Source organism: Scomber japonicus, chromosome 8, assembly GCF_027409825.1.
Source record: "Scomber japonicus isolate fScoJap1 chromosome 8, fScoJap1.pri, whole genome shotgun sequence".
Lineage (NCBI taxonomy): Eukaryota > Metazoa > Chordata > Actinopteri > Scombriformes > Scombridae > Scomber > Scomber japonicus.
Genome location: NC_070585.1, coordinates 23454779 through 23472546, shown reverse-complemented (window position 1 = coordinate 23472546; position 17768 = coordinate 23454779).

The following is a 17768-nucleotide window of genomic DNA, read 5'->3' as shown; positions in this document are numbered from 1 at the left end:
TCCTGCCGAGTTATGACCCAGTAATAGTCAGCCCCTGTGGCCTCAGCAAATGAACAATAAAACCAGAGCCTTGCAACAGATGACTGGAAAAAAAAAACACAGAGAGGGAGAGAGCCAGGTGCCAAATCCTGACTTTCAGCCAGTCTCACAATAGCGTGCATTCCTGTTGAGTGGGGGTGAAGACAAGACAAATACGGCTTCACAGTGGCTACTTAACCTTGGCGATATTTTAAGCAAACCTTGCATCTGAACAATATGAAGATGGAAGGGTACTCAAGCACCCTAATGCGTTAAGCTTGTAAGACTAATAGGCATGCTGTCTTTAGATACACAAACTCATGCATGAGAGCACAGACACAAAGATGCACGGATGCATGAATTACATGCAAATATCTGTCTCACATATAATCATGACATGCAGTAGAGACATTGAGAGAGTGACACACACTGTAAATGGCAGGGGCAATGACCCTGTCTGATCTTGTTTTCTGTGGTTGCTGTTTTTCACGGCAGAGCTGGATTATGATTAACTTGGCCAAGATGCCACCACATGGGGAGTTGTTTGAAAGGCGAGAGGAAAGTTGTTGTGGTGTAGAAACCGGTCCGATTGCAGGCTGCCTGGGGACTTCACAGGGATCAATATAGGCGGAGTGACAGCCATGCACTTGATTAAAAGTGACTGCTACATCTGGCAGGCTTGGCCATTACTTTCCCACTCAGAGTCCCCGGGGTGAAAGAGCATAAAGTGACAGGCCTCAGTCAGTCCTCCATTACCACCTTTCTGCCGCCCCTCAGGTAGCAGCAGACTGGGGCAAAAATAGGCTGACGGACGACCCGAGGGGAGATGAAACACTGAGAGAAAATAAAGGTGCTGCATGTCTGTTTGCCTATGTGACTGCATATGTAAGATTGTGTCAGTATGTGGCAGACTGTGTACCTGCCTGTGTGTGTTTTTGAATCCACATCTGAATGTAGGCAGATGAGTTCTCGAGTATAACACAAAGGTCAGGGTTGGATGGAAGAAAGAAGACGTGGAGAGTAAATGTTTAAAAAGAATGTGTGGGAAGTTGTACACATGCACAGGCAAGAGTAGAAAGACTAAGTGCAAACAAAACTTCTTGATAAATAATTATTGTGCCAACATAGTCAAAAGAAACTCTTTTAAATGTCACGGACATCACCCTCTTTTATACAGTATCATCTTACACTTACTTTGTGTAGATCAAATCTCAATCATGCCCAAAATGCAAGCGCTGAGTATCAAAGGGAGACTGACATTAAAAGAAGTCACTGTGCTTGATGTTGTTAATCTCTCAGCCAGAATACAAGATGCATATTTGCTACGAAACAGCGTGAGACCCATTGACATGCACACAGCTTTTAATAGAGCAATAATGGACAGGCCACATGTCACCAATGAAAGCTTTGAGTACAGATGGAGCTCATGTGGCGCTAAACAGCTAAAAACAGGGGTGGTGCTGGTGGCTGGTGTACGCACGTGCATATCTGGTGGGCCGGTAGTTTTTTTGATGGTGTCGGCCTGTGTTGGCTGCTAATATGAAAGAATTTCAAACTTGTAAACTGGGGAATTCATCAATGTATCGCTGTACTTTTGAAAACCAGTGATAAGATTGATGGTTAATGGTTGTGATGGATCAAATAGACAATAGAGCGACTCTCATTTTTCCCTTAACACTTATAAAATAGATAGATAAGATAGATAGATGTGTTCTTCAAGCATCATTGATTAAAAATGAGAAAGCTATTGACAAAAAATAGACCATAATACCTTATTGGCCTATATTAGATTGTTTGAAAAATGAGTGGTTTTGAGTTTTTCAAAAAAAAAAAAAAAAAAAAAATCAGAAGTATCTGCAAAGCTCCGTTCATGAAATTGTGATAAGATCCCTTTCTTCAGCTCATCATTTCCCATCTACTGGGAATTTGACCAAGGTACATGCTTTAATATCAGATCATCAATAATAAAACTAATACTTCTGCAACATCAGTCAGGCTTTATCCTGCACTAACGCAACAAATCCGGTAAAAACTGATGAAAAGCTAATAAATGTCTAAATAGTGAAATGCAAACAATCTACACCTCCATGTGTTCTTGTTTCCTACTCTATATATTTGTTTCTGGACAAAAATGATGAGGCAATATCTTGCATTATACGCTTGTAAATGACTTCTGGATTCAGGGCATTTATGCTGCATGTACATGTGAGATCCTGTCATCACTGCTAGGAAAGAGTTATGCTGATTGTGACAGTGTGTGTTTGATATTTGCGTGTTTCAGTTTAACTGGGAATTCTGACAGGAAATGATGTGACGTCGGTGTGAAATTGTGCAAGGGATGAGTAAGTGGAGAGAAAAGAATATTACTGCAAAGATTAGGATGCTGTTTGTTTACATCTCTATATGCCAGATAGATAGATAGATAGACAGACAGACAGACACTTACACATACTGTCTGTGCACTACAGAAGGTCTGTAAATGTAATACATTAGTGCAATTTTGCTAGTGACTCTAATCTACTTTTTTGTACTCTTTAAATAACAATGTCACACTGTTATTTCACAGTGACCTCCACCTCTGAGATACTTCATTTGGTTAAAGCAGTTCATTTTTCCTCCAGAGAGTTGCCTGAACTGTCACCTATCATCCAGCCAGTGTCTGAGATCCAATATATGTGTGTGTGTGTGTGTGTACGTGTGATAAGCCCCCGAGTTCTGCTCAATCTCGGGCACATAATACGCTTTAAAGCAAGCAGGACAACCTGCAGACTCAGCTGCGGTGGGTCATCAAAATGATTCAAAGGGAGCAATCCCATTTAACCCTAACCTCAAAGCCGGTGTTCCAGAGACCCAGTTTCAAATAGCCACCTTCCTTGCCAATCTGTAACAATCAAAGAGCCCCAAGTCAGGGACAACATATATACGTGTTTGTCTATCTCCAGTCCACTGTGGTGTGGGAGTTGGTGACTTGGAGCTGTCTAAATGACATAAATGTGATGCCTTTCAGCTACAGCCACAATAAAGGCTTCTAATTACTATCAAAATGACTGATATCTTCGAGTGGAGCCAGCGTTGTACCTGTAGGTGTGCATTATCTCTCCCGCGCGTCCCTTCTCACATTCAATCATGCAGGCATTAATTAACGCCAGCCTGATGAATATAGCTCTCAACCCAGCTCTGATAGTGGGAAAAGTGTTGAATGAACCGTCCATGTTACCTGTGACATAATGTCTCCTCCTTTGTGAACATGCCATGGAGTATTGAGCTGATCAGGGCAACCATGATGAGACTGCCAACGCGGTATCCTATTCTCTGTTCTCATTAGTGTTAATGTTACATATTAACACATGTCACAGTAATGACACTGTTAAAGCAGGTGACTGTTGTGGGTTTGCAGTGCCACAGATGAGTGCCGACCATCTCTATGGCTAGTGTGTGTTGCCTGGGTGTGCTTTTTGTTCTATCTTTCAATAGTATTGTATTAACCTGAAGAGGACCTAGCTGTTTGGATAGATGATATTTTCTTCCCAGTGAGAATTGATCAGCTAATTAGAATTTTCTTTTGTTTATACCATTACATCATTCATATATATGTAAACATCCAGTCACACCAGCAATTTACTTTAATTAAGAGCACACACTGTTTAGAGGTGAAACTAAGTAACAAACTAAATCTATAAGCATCATCACCACCATGGCGCTGAGTGCTGTCTGTCAGCAGCTCAAAAACAAAATCCTACCAGTTCAAAAAAAAATGAGAACAGTGTGCCTCCCCAAAAATAATATATAAGTCAGAAAAAATAGTTTAATTTAGTCTGTTGGCAACTAGTTTAGCCAGTTTTCTTGCCCTCAGGAAAGCTGTTTCAGAGCCTGCGGGGACAAGATCATGTCAAGTACCTTGTCACCCAGCCCTTAAATTTCGATGATATGACTTTGCTTGTGGCTATGCCTCATGTTCATCATCATAATATTTAATTTTGAAGCTAAAATATTGTGCAAAGTATTAGAATGTACTGAAGGTCATATAAGAGGCACGTTTTTCAGGCAGTAAGATTAACATAGTGCATGCTTCTAAAAGTGTAATTTTTAAAAATCCCTTGCAGACTTTAAGCAGCAGATTTAGACCATGACCAAAACAAAACAGCATCTGACGTTTTAGTTTAATCATATTTTAATTAGTTAGTTTGATATCACCATGAGGTCAGTAGTCAGCTTATTTCAAGTCATTGCGTTAATCTATCACAGTGTGCTGATTTAGAAAGTTTACAGAGAAATACAATTAAACACAATTACAAAATAATAGTAGAACTTGTTAAATAATTGTCACATACACAATTAAAGTAACTGTTTAGTCATATTAATACTTTTCAACAGATAATTGTTAAGTTACAGAATGATAATTTAAACTCACTGACTGTATATAAATATGGACAGGGTGTCTCCACTTCCTACTGCTATGCAGAAATGAAGCCAAAAAGATCTTCTCTCCGGGAGCTGCCATTTTGCTTGTGTGACATTATTTGGAGCCCAAGTCTGCACAGTAGAGTCAGGTGGCAGTGAGGTTTAGGAGCAGCTCAATCATGACGACACCCCCCCCCTTTTTTGTATTGTCAAATAACTACTTTAATATTTTTATTTTGGCTGCTAACATTGAGGGGTTGGGATGTATGACTTATACTGCAGCTAGGCAATAGGTAGTGATCCAGATGTTTTGGCTTCACTTTTGTGGAGCTGTTATGACGTCCATATTTTTATAGAGTCAATGCCTAAACCCCTGTCAGAGTTAATATGTTACTACTTCACATTTTAAATGGTGACTAGTCATTGGCTTTGTATTCACCTTTCAACCCCAGTCAGATTCAAAGCACCAGTCTTCTTCTCACTGTCATAAATGCTGTATTCAGTATGTTCAATGCCCTTAACTGCATGAAAGGGAACCAAAGCATGCACAAGATTTACTAAAGATTACATACAACCAAATAATGTCACATGCATCTAAGCAACTAAAAAAGAGATTAAGTTTATAATCTTAAAACATTTATCAGCATCTGTTGCTAAAAGGTAATTTACATGTTGCTCAAAGCAGACTGGAAAATTAAAATATAGACATTTCTGCTGCTTGACAAGCATTTAAAGAAGAACATTTAGAAATAAGAAATGTTATAAAAATTAAAGTGGAGATTTCTTCCAAGAGTTCTTTTTGTTCAAATATATTGATTATAATGTGATGTATTACCTCCTCTCCAGACAGTTTCATTGAATCTCTGCTCTTGAATGAGCCAGCCTCTGTAATGAAAAAAGGACTTTTCTCTAGTACAAGCTACCTTAAGCTTTGGAAGAAACCCATGGATGTTGATGCAATTCCTTGGTTGCCAATAGAGATCGATAAAACTTATAAATTACTTAAGTCCCCTTTAACTTGGCCTTCCACTTGACATGGCTAAATCAGTGTTGGTCCATGGGTTCAGCTGGCTGGGATATCATTAACTTAGTTTGTGGGCTTACAGCGGACATGAATTAAACAATACAATTTTGAAATAACTAATAAAATATTACATTCTGGACTTGGGAGAAAAGTCGACAGAGAGAAGGAGCATACAGAGATTCTGTGTTTGTAGACTGCATGTGTATGTCCACTTGTGTTAAAGTGAATATTAGATGTACTCTCCCTTTAATTTAGGATGCCTAATCAATATTTCCCCACATTCTAAGACATCTAAAGCAAATCTCTTATGGCCTCAGGGACCTCAGTTAAGTATGTTGCCCACTAACACCTCCTCCTGTGTGGGCGTGAAAAACCAGTACACACTTCCAGACTATCCCACAAATGGAAACAGTTGGGTACTGCCAGATCCTTGTCACAGGGGCCAAGTCTGGATGTGGGTGTTATGTTGATGGAATTAACATTTTTTAATAAACACCTTGAGGAGCTTGTGACAGCACAAGGCATCTCACTTGACACACTCTCTCCCTAGGCTCATAGAAACAGCTGTTGGAATCCCCCAGATGTGGGCCGTGAAGCCCTGTTGGCATGTCTAGCCTCCGCAAAATGCACCCGGCTGAGAATACATACTTTATTACATGCAAAGTCTCCTGTGGGTGCATAATACCTTTAAACATGTGTGATGGAGGAACAGGGGAATTGTAGATTCATTTTTTAATCACCACCTTTGTTGCATACTGTGCTGTATGTGAACAGCATGTTTTGTTTGTAAGAACTACTCAAGCATGAGATTTTAAAAATATTCTACATTTTAAAATATGTTTATTAATTAAATTATGTTTTGCTGAGAGAGAGAGAAAAAAATCTTAATCATTTCAACCCCTTTCATAACAACAGCTGAAGCAGCCGTTTAATTGTTGTAGTTGAAACAAACCTTGAGGGGCTACTCTGCTTGTCAAGTAAATTGAGGATGCTATATGCTAGCGGTGGTCTGACTGCAATGAGAGGATGAATAGGTTGACACAGAGTGCAAGGGGGAAAAAAAGCTCAGCATATGAATATGAATTGGGCCTCGCCGCTTGTGTTCACTAGCCTGGAATTAGTGCTTTCATTACTGATGGCTTATAGGCTGACGGTTTGGCTGCCGGCTGGGGTCACAATAAAATGATGTGTTTGCCAAAGGCAGAGAGGCTGGGTCACAAGGGACTAAATGGCCCAGTTATGAAGAGCAGAGCTTATCTCCCTCTCTGAATCAACCCCTACCTCCAGCTAAACTAAACATACACCATGTCCTATGGGGCACATAACTCTAAGAAAACTGGGGACAATAAAAGATCACTCTCTGTCTCCCCCTTTATCATATTAGTTAAAATGCATTTTATTCTATATGTTTCATACAAGGCAGCCCTTTATTCACAAAGATCTGAGCACAAAATAATCAATGAATTGTTTCAGGGTTGTATAACAAAATGATTAAAAGCTACTGTAGCAGAGTTGCTTAATTTGGTCTTTTCCCAGGATTTCAAAGCAGAGAGTGCAGTCTGCCCTTCTTCAAGCAAACACTTCATTTTTTGGATTTCATGCAACAGAAAAAAAAGACTTGTACATCTAAAGAGTATATCCTTTATTGATTAGACCCCCCACTGGGATCAGTAAGCATGATATAAAGCCATCACCATATGCTTGTGTTTAAAGTCCCCCCCTTACAACTTAAGCTTGAAATGAGCTTGGATTATGCTTACTGCAGGGAATCGTTACCACCGCTCTGGACTGTATGATTATGCTTTTAATCATACAATGAATAACAGTGTGTATTATATCAGCGTTTTAGGGTGAAGAGTTGAAATAAATTGTGGTGGTATTAAAAGATTTTCCTTGATGTGATGGGTTTTAAGCTGGAACTGATCTCCCTATTATCTGCATCTTTTAACTCGACTAACATGTTTTGTTCGGGAATTAACGACACTATTTGGTAATGTGGCTCATTTCATTTTTGCCTTGTTTTATGATTATCAGTCCACAGAACAGAAACAGTTGTTGCTGTACTCCTTCATCTTCTGCAGGACTGCTCTTTTATGGTTTTGGCACCACTCCTCCGTTGAACCACATTTCCATATCTGCTGACAAATACCATAAAACTGTTACTGTATAAGTCTGTTACAATTAAGATCTTTGTAGACCTCATACAAAATGCTGCTAGTGCCAAAATAATAATAAAAAAAAAACAATGGGCTATCATCAATCCACATAAAGGGGTGAACAAAATAAGAGAAAACCTTATAATATAATACAGTACAGCACTCAACATTATAAGTACAGCTAAACAGGCACTGAACAGTTACGTCAGCACTTCTCTGATGTGTTGCCGTTTGTTTGTTCACGCCCTCTAACTGTACAAGACATAGAATATTGATTTTGGTAATAAATAACCAACTGTCTGTCTGAGTGTTCAGTGGATGAATTGCAGTGATTTATCTGCTTTGCCTGGCTGTTTTTGTTGCAAATGTAACAGTGTTATAATACTCTTGCTGTCATGACACAAACACACATGTTTACTTAGTCACTTTTAGGGTATTTACATGGATTTACATTCATTTCCTGGAGAATTACTCAAACCATAATCACTGACCCAAATATCAGCATTTTACTCATTGTCTTTGAAGTTGACAGGACAACTCGGACAACAGAAAAGGTCAATTATGACTCTTTCTCTTATCTATCGTTTTTGATATATGGAGGTTTTATATATGGAAAACCTTCCCCGAGTCGAGAAAGGCAATTTAAAAATCTGTGACATCATCACAAGGTAATGTCTATGGGCTGAACAGGAACTTGCCGGCATTTTGGTGTACAGTATGTGCCAGCTGAGCAATTCTTTTTAGACTGAATGGGCGCCATCTTTGGTCCGGTTTTCAGGTCTAATAATACATCCATGGTTTGGGGACATCTTTGCTCCTTACTGCCACCTCACCTGATAATTTGCTAATTTGTACTTGCAAACCTGAATGTTGGTGTTTCTCGATGTCTAGCATAAGCGTTGGTCTTCTCTTCTCCTCTATCCAAAGTACTTTGCTTGCCATTCCTCTGCAGATTGATGCATCAGCATTGTTTGTCAGTACAAAATCAGTACAATCAATATCTTGGATAGGGTCAGAGAGAGAATCACTGGCTTAGTGAAAAAACAAACTACTTGACAATTGCCATTGCAATGATAGCCACTTAGTGTGGTTAAACAGTTGTTGTCAGGCACGCAGGTGGTCAAGTGGTTACATCGCATCCCCTGGTTCGAATCCCGGCCGGAGGACCTTTACTGCATGTCACACCCCCCTCTCTCTCCCATGATTTCCTGTCTATCCACTATCAATAAAGGTGTCTGTGCCTGAGAAAAATCTAAAAAAAAAAAAAAAGTTGTTGTCATGGGCTGAAAGACACCGAGGTTAATGCTTGGTATGAAACAGGAAGCAAACAGCAACCACAATCTAATGTTTTCTTGACCCAGTCATCCACATCAGACTCCTTCTTCTGTGCACTTTGCTGCTTCACAACACCGTCACACTACTTCCTCCTTTGCTCCCTATGGACACGAGGCAACATTTCTGCAGCTGCTAGAAAGGGCTTTGAATGTAAACACATACTGTTACTGACATTTGGTAAAACAGCTGTTTTTCTTGCATATCTACTTTATCTGTCTTAATATAGTTGGATAGCGGATAAGTTAATTTAACTGCTTCACATGCTATTAAGTGCATGACAACTGCATAAAAATAGTGATCCCAAGCCAATACTTTTACTTGCACTTGATTATCACAACATAAGGTCCTGATATGTAGTGAGAGACAACATGCTATTAAATGCATACTGAGAGAGAAACGCCCTAAGCTTTCTAGGACATTCCATATTTTCTGTCTTTTCCCCAAAGATTTATTAGACATGGTTTAACTAACAGGAGGCTCAGGGAACTCCTCCTTGCTGAATTGTAGAAATCATTTCCCATTAACCATTTTAATGGAGAGAAGAAATTCAAGGACACCCTCAATGTTAAGATTATCACTTCAAAGACAAGCTGTTGACACTCTGGAAACTGTTAACGATGTAATGAATGAATCATGAGCAGCGTTTTTGGTCAGAGGGCTGTTCCACCTCCCAGCAGTGTGGTCTGGCCCTCGTCTGCGTTGTGTTTGCGACACCCTGCAGTAAGAGAGTCCTTACCTGACTTTCACTCTGTGTCGCACTGACAGGTGGGGGAAGGAGTGAGGGGAAATACTTTTTTTTTTCTTTTTTTTTTTTTGAGATGGTATAAAGGGACTTTTGTCGGTCACCTCTAAGCCTTGATCATCTGCTGTCGTGTCAGAATAACAAGACAATTAAACCAGGACAAACGGTACGTTAATCTGTTTCTTCAATGCCGAAGATCAGTGAGGATCATTAAATCACCTCGTTATCTGTTAGTAATCCCAAGGAGCACATCTTGGTCAGGAAACTGCATGGATCAAGATAAATGAGGCACAGATAGCTTAACAGTTACTATAAAATATTAAGTGTCATCCGATTAATTGATCATTCAAATGAACTTGCATACATGAAGATGCTTCACAGTGATTTCTTTGAAAATGTGAGTTTGACAAACAAACAGCCTGACCAGTGATGCAATATTTCACTATTATAGTTCACTTCAATCATTGATGAGTTAGTTATTTGAATATCAGAATAGTACTGCACAACCAAAATCTGATTGTATGTTTTGGTTTAGTTTTTTGTTTGTTTTTTTGTCAACAAATGTCAATGAAAGTCACATTTATAAACTTTTAAATAATTTATGAGTGATGAACTTTTAATCTCTTTATTTACACTTAGTCATTATCAACCTTCTTTCCAGTTTATTTTAAATTGTAAAGTCTGTTTCAATATGTGAGCTGTGAAATTAATCATTGATCAACCCTCTGACATTTAATAATCATGACTGAGATATCGCTATCTTCATCTTTACATTAGGTTATTATGCTGCTTTAAATGTGCAGCAGAGTGTAATGGTAATATTAATGCACTTCTTTCTTCTATTCCCTCTATCACCCATACTTATTCCGCATAATAATAATAATAATAATAATAATAATAATAATAACAATAATGAGAAGAAGAAGAAGACACCTTGCAGGCCACATTTTATATAATTAAGCAACGCATCACAACCACATTTCAATAACTAACATTTGATGCTAAGCTGGTTAACTTACTGGAGTGTTGGATAAGTCAGTGTGGATGCGACTGGGAGCACTGGGAGAAAGGTACCGTTTAAGCTTTATTGCTAGTGCTTTTCAGCTAATTCAGCATTTTTTGTCGGCTGGCTAACGGAGTATCCCAGAATGCCTTTCCACCAGCTAGTGTTACAGATTCCCATATGTGGTCAGTTCATCTAAATAACACCAGTTTCAAAGTTTGCATCAGTGTTACCTCTACTTTCCTACAATTGTCCAAGACACAGTATCATTGTCACAGGTGCTATTTCTACTAACAAACAAACAATAAAACAATAAAAAAAACAGTTTTGACTTATAGTTGGGAATGGGAAATTAATAGAAAACTCCTGTATTAAAGTTCCCATCTATCCAACCTGACCTCCACAATGAGCCAACCCTGACTTCACCTGATTTTCTGCTTTGCTCTGTGGATAATTACGGCCACACAAGGACTTTGTCACTTGAACATACAGTAAATAGCTGTAATTTTGGGACACTTGCTTACAGGATTCATTTTTTTATGATAGGACTGTCTGAAACTAAATGAAGAGCGCTCTGGACTAGTCACTGCTTTATCTTCATTGGCATACAGGACAACTAGAGCTGTTTCACAAACATATCTTCCTGCATCCCATGTTGTCAGGTTTTTTTCCTTCCATCTTGTTTATCTTGCCTTCAGTAGAAGGTGATGGCTGGGAGGATTCAGCTTTTGTTGTCAAGTTCTGTCTGCCGAACAGTAGGTGGTACTTTATGGATTTACTGTTGCTCTCCTAAAACATTGAAAACAATGAATATCAGGTTTTCCTTTTTTAACACATGCCAACACAACATGAATGCAGCATAAGCCATTTCCGTGGTGTTTCAGTGCATGTAGCGTGTGGAAGAGAGATGTTTTACAAAGGTTAAAAGAAAAGTTGAAATGTAACAGGGGAAGGTTTTTGACTGTAGGCTCTTTATTTGGTATTTATGCGATTGTATTGAATTAGGCAATTACTTGATCTCCTAATCTAACCTGGTGTTTTTAGCTTCTCCAAGAGGTCACGCAATAAATCCCAGTGGTTGTGAGAAGAATAGTAGGAGAGGAAAGAAGAAAATAAAAATCTGTCTTAACAAATATGAAATTTGTACAACCTAAGACATTTAGAATGGAAATTTACTCTTTAGTGGACCTTCTCAAAATTCACAGTCTGTGATGAGTTGCACGTAGACTGCTTAATTTTAAGAGGTCATGAGCTGAAAAGGTTGTGGATCATCTGCCTCAATTATCATTTCTTTTTTGATTTAATGAGAAAGTTATTAACCAAGATCAGATTGGTGAGGAAAACAAACAAAAATAATCATACTTTAATAGATTCACATGCAGCTTTGTGTCCAAGTGCAGGACAAAGGAAAATCTAACTAGATTCAACTTTGAGCAAACCAGGTTTTAAACCCATTAATTCCTTCACCCGTTTATTCCTTTTAAATGACATCAACAAATCAAACCCCCGATAGTGGAGCCCTGCACAGCTTCACAGCAAACATTTTCTAAACCAGTTTCTAGTGTTTGTTCATATCCGTATGATTTCTACAAATCAAAAATGGGGAAGGAAGAAATACATGCTAAATTGATGAAAAAAAACACATCTTGTTATTTGTGTCTCACCTCTCACAAAATGCCTTGTGAATAGCTCAATGGCTGAAATGGAATTACTCTGAACAGAGGCTCTGTGTGAACTTGACCTAAGAGGCAGCATTTAATGAGAACAAAACTCTCTAGGTGATCAATATGGTCTATCAATTCAAACTTAAAATGGAGTCGGCTCACCAGGCTCCCATCCCATAAATCTAAACACAGATTCAAAGGACTGCTTTCAAACAAGAAGCAATGCATTTGGAAACTTGTGATAAGGTTGTATTCCCTCTGTTAGCCTCTAACAGGTCTTCACTAAAAGGAAATGTGTAAATAGTTTTATTGCTAAATGTATGGGGGGGAAACATTACTTACATCTAAAAACAAAGCTTTAAATAATGGGTTGTGATTTAATAGTGAATGAATCTCTCTCTAAATCAGTGTGCTGGCATTGAAAACCCATCCAAAAACTGTTTGAGAGTGAGAGTTCAGCAAACATGCAACTGTTAGAGCCATCAGTCAAGGCCGTCAGAGATAGTGAGGATGAGGTTAGAAGGAGAGGGCTGCTGTGTTTTGACTGCAGCTCAGAGTCTAAGGTCAACACTGAACTCTGAGCTCCCCCCTCCCATTTTCCATGAGAGCTCCCCACGCAAGCCGGCGGGCCAACGATGTCCCCACTGACCGCTGTGATCTGCGGCCAAGTGGCGTCTCCCTCTGCCCGATCAGACCCAGCACCTCTTGTTCGCCGGCCAACTGGCCTTCTTCCCTGCAAGCCGGGGCCAGGGCTCCTCCTGGTTCCGTATGTTCTGTGCTTTTTTTAGGCCTGTGATGGATGCCAGCCGTCCCTGGGCGCCCTCCGAAGCTTCACCAGAGAGGGGGATTAAACAGATTTCTCTTTTTTTTCAGAAAAGGGGATGGATGAGTGTAATCACCTATAATCTCAAATTCTAGGCCTCTTGATAATGAACCAGGGGCTGTTTCGGCCATTTGGATCAGCTCCCTCTAGTCACCTACTTAAACCATGAAAAGGACCTGTCATAATAGCCTGAAACTAGTGGAAAGGAAGCAGAGTTGAGGTAGACAAGCACAGGACTTCTAAGCTCTATTTTCTGCTCATGTGGGCCGCACTGTCAAAACATGGCTCACTCAGAAGACTGAGTACTGAGAACCGAAGCCACTTCGGCCAACGAGCACTTGGCTATTGATCCTGACTAAAATGGAAACCCTTAGGAAGTTAAGCTCTCATCCAACATGTAATGGGGAGGATAAAACGGCAGACTAGGACATGCACTCTCTCTAATCTTATGAAAACTAAGAAGTGGAGCAGCATTTTAATTTACTGGGCTAAGGAAGAAATGGGAAAGCGTACATCTCGTGCTCCTTCAAACGCAACAAACAGTCACAAATGCACTCCTACAGTATAAACATGAGTATACCTACCTACCTATCTATCTATCTATCTATCTATCTATCTATCTATCTATCTATCTATCTATCTATCTATCTATCTATCTATCTATCTATCTGTCTATCTGTCTATCTGTCTATCTGTCTATCTGTCTATCTGTCTATCTGTCTATCTATCTATCTATCTATCTATCTATCTGTCTATCTATCTATCTCGTGAGTCATATCTCTATCTTTAGGTGAACATGTGTAAAAATGAGGACTTTTTATATGCTCCAAAGCCAGTAAAACAAAATGATTTATAATCTGCTCACTCAATTTAAAAAACATTGAAGGATAAAATAGAGAGAAAGAGAGACAGATGCAGCTGTAGCTATATAGATAGATGGATATGCAGGATGTACAGTACCGCAGCCGTGCACTATAGAGGTGACATTGTATTTTTAAAGATGACTTACCTTTGTCATAATACATTGGAAGTGGAAAAAAAGACAAAGACGGTGGGAGTGTTCATTTGAGTTAAAGACTTCCATCCTGTCAGAAATATCGATACTGCCAGACAGCCAATGCACTGGGGGTGTGCTCGAAAATAAAATTCATGAGAGAAAGAATAGCAGAGAGGATAGGTGTGAAAATTAAAGGTCATTCCTTGACAGGGATGTCTCAGAATTAAGCTGGCAGTGAGGTGTGACAAAGTTCTTTCAGTGACAAGGCAGGAGAAGACAATTGTCAACACTTTTTTTTTCTTCCTTCAACAAGTGCTGGCTTATAGATGTAGCAGAGAAGGGGGGGTGAGAGAGAGAGAGGGAGGTGAATGGATGTTCATCTGTGTGGGCATGATTACACATATGAGCGCTGCTGTCTCCTTCATAAAGTAAATACATGAAGGATGTATGACATTTATCGAGTGATCTTTGCAAGTTTTGTATTGTTTGCACGTACTGTATCTCCTCCCACCGTATAAAGACATGCGTGTCAGGTATACTGAAGAGACAAAAACATGTGTGTGTGTGTGTATATGTGACTATACTATACAGCACATCTGTCTACACACGGCCATTTGTAACCTTCAAACCATTTATTTCACAATTTGTTATAATTTTCAAAGAGTTAAAAAAAGCGACTCTCATTTGAATATTATTTGACAAACCCTCCAGCAAAGTGATGGCTGCTATAATTGTAATGCTTAGCTTGACATTTGCAAACAAAAGAGAATTATTTGTGATTTTGAAAAAAAAAAAAGATGATTTTTCTTTCAACAATTGAAGAAGCAAAAAAGAAAAGAACAAACAAGCAAACAAATAAACAAATTAAAACAACATTGGTCATTTGATCAAATTCATAAAGGAATTGTTTATTTACTTTCTTCCACTTTCTGTGTCCACAAACTATTACTTAAACATTTCAGTTTTTGTGTGGATTAAAAAAAAGTGATAGATTAATTATAGATAGATCTTTATTGTCAGTATTAAAACACAATGGAAATTAGTTAGTGGCTCTACAGCAAAAATAAATACACAAATATTGAATATGAAATGAATATATACATATCAATGAAATTTCAAAACATGAAGAGCAAGAGATTTATTTTAACCTTTTTCCACCTGACTCTAGTTCCTTTTTTCCCCTTTTTAAGATAAGTTAAGCTAACTGCCTGCTGGGTGTACAGTAGCAAGAAAGAAAGTAAATGTGTTTCCCAAAAAGTAAAATGATTATTACATTTCCTTGATGAGCAATCTGTTGAAGTAATGACATAATGCATATCCTCCCCATGGAAAAATTACAACATTGGTTGTTTGTTAAAATTATGTTCAATTTCTGATCAGAAAGTCATAATTAGCATAGCCTTATTGTCATACCACAACAAATACACAGGGAGGAGGGCATATAAAATGTTTCACTGTGACACATCAGATGGTGGTTTGCTCCCCAGTCATTTTTTTTGTTGAAGCAAGGATGACCACACACTAACCTCTCTTTCTTTTTTCATTTTAAATCTTTTTTTTTAAAACCATGACAGCTGTCTCCTCTTAACGATAGAAGTGGGAGTTCAGAATATGCAAATGTGAGTCATTTTGGATCCAATATGGGTTATGCATTTGAAAACCGTCTTTTGTGGGGATATGTCTTGAAACAAATGAAAATGACCAAGAGGATTTCCAGGCCAGTATGATGCTGGATCCTATCTGCCTCCACTTGGCTCTCTTTATCATTCAGTATTGTGATCAGGGTCTTCTCACAACTCTTTTGCTTTTTGCTTTTGAAAAGCCATTGGCAAGTTGAAGAGACTGCTTTTGGAAAGAACTCATCAGTTTTATGACCTTGGGTCTTGGGAGTAAATGTGTACCAGCATGCTCCCTTCTCTTTCAAAGACATGCTAATGTGGACCTCAGTCCAAAGCTTGATGTTAGTCTGTGCCATCTCTCCACATCTGATGCATCTCATGATCATATCCCGAGTCCCTCTTTGATCAAAGTCCCCGGTAAGCAGCCAGTTTCACCATAATGGCCTCATTCGATTACAACGTGTAAAGTACTCCATTAGTTTCTCTGTTCATGAATCATTAAGTGCTGGTTATGATCAGCCAGCTTCATGATGAACTGCAGATTGAGGAAATGGAAACTGCAGGAGCTGCCTGAGGTCGCAGGTGGATACAATATTCCTAAATGCTAAATGAACAAATGCATATTAAGGTGGCCTACGAGGTTAGGTGGTGTGGTAGTGTGTGGTATGGAGAATCAAGAACCATTCAACCATACAAAGAAATTTTGCATTAAAATGAAGCTCTTTAAAGTGGCTTATTTCATTTTCTAGGAAATCGCTTGAAAAAAAAAATGAACACAGAAAAACAAATTAACTTTGTTAAACCGTCTCTTTCTTCTGGTGTCATCCCTTTAATCCTACATATAGTGTCTGCAGTGGAGAAAGAAGCACAGTTGCATTTATAGTTGTTTAAATCTTTATTTCCTCAGTAAAAATTGCTTCACTGAAATATCAAAGATAATAACAATATATGTATTGATACATACATTTCCGTACTGGTGTTATTTATTTTGATGGGTTTCTTTGTGAAACATAATGATATCTCTGTAAAAGAAAACACCTTACAAATAAAGTCATACAAGATGTGTGTTAAGGGGATAAGTTTTGGTGCCACATTGGCTGGAGATCATTTTATTTGCTCTGTGAGGGAGGGGGAAGAAGAAGTGAGAGAAGACTGTAGAAGCAAAGTGGTTTGATAAAGTTGGATCTTGATGGAGTACAAATAGAGGTGACAGAAAAGAGGCAGAAAAGACATGTTGAACGGTGAAGATAGTACAAGAGAGTGAAAGATGGTGGAGTGAGTCACGGAGGACTAGACAGTGACTGTTATCCATAAGCCATGTGCAGTGCTTGGTGCTTGGAGTGAAATTGATTACTTCATCTTCGTCTCATTATTGTCATGATGGATCAGATTGCTGACTTCCCTCAAAGGCGGCTTAATGACTCGTTGACACAAATCTGAATGACTGGCTTCACCGGTGGCGTCCATTAGTGTGCCACACAAAGCGCTCAGATGTGCTTAAACAAAATTGATAATTAAGAGCCTTCATCATTATAATAAATGGCATCAATAAAGGGACAATTCATATTGCATTTAATACATTCAGTCCTGCTATTGAGGATGCCCAGGCAGTTATGAAGTCCAGAGATGATTTTTAACTCTCATTTATCATTCCTTTGTTTCGATGTGACGATGAATTATAATAATCTCCATTGACAAATACTGCGGAATAAACACAGAAATGCCAGGTAAGCAAAATGAACTGACTGTTATCATTGGCACTGTCTCTGTGATTGAGCTGTTCTCCCAGCCAGACCTCATGCAATACAGGCTATAATAACAAGGTGGCAATATTACCATAATTACAGCATCTTCTTTCTTGTCCAGCTCATTCACTCTCTTCCTCTATCCTCCTCCTCCTCCTCCTCTGGTTTGTGTTGTTTCTTGCTGTTGTTAATGCTCAGCCTCTAATGGCCATGGCGTCTTCTCTGACGAGGCTTAAAAACG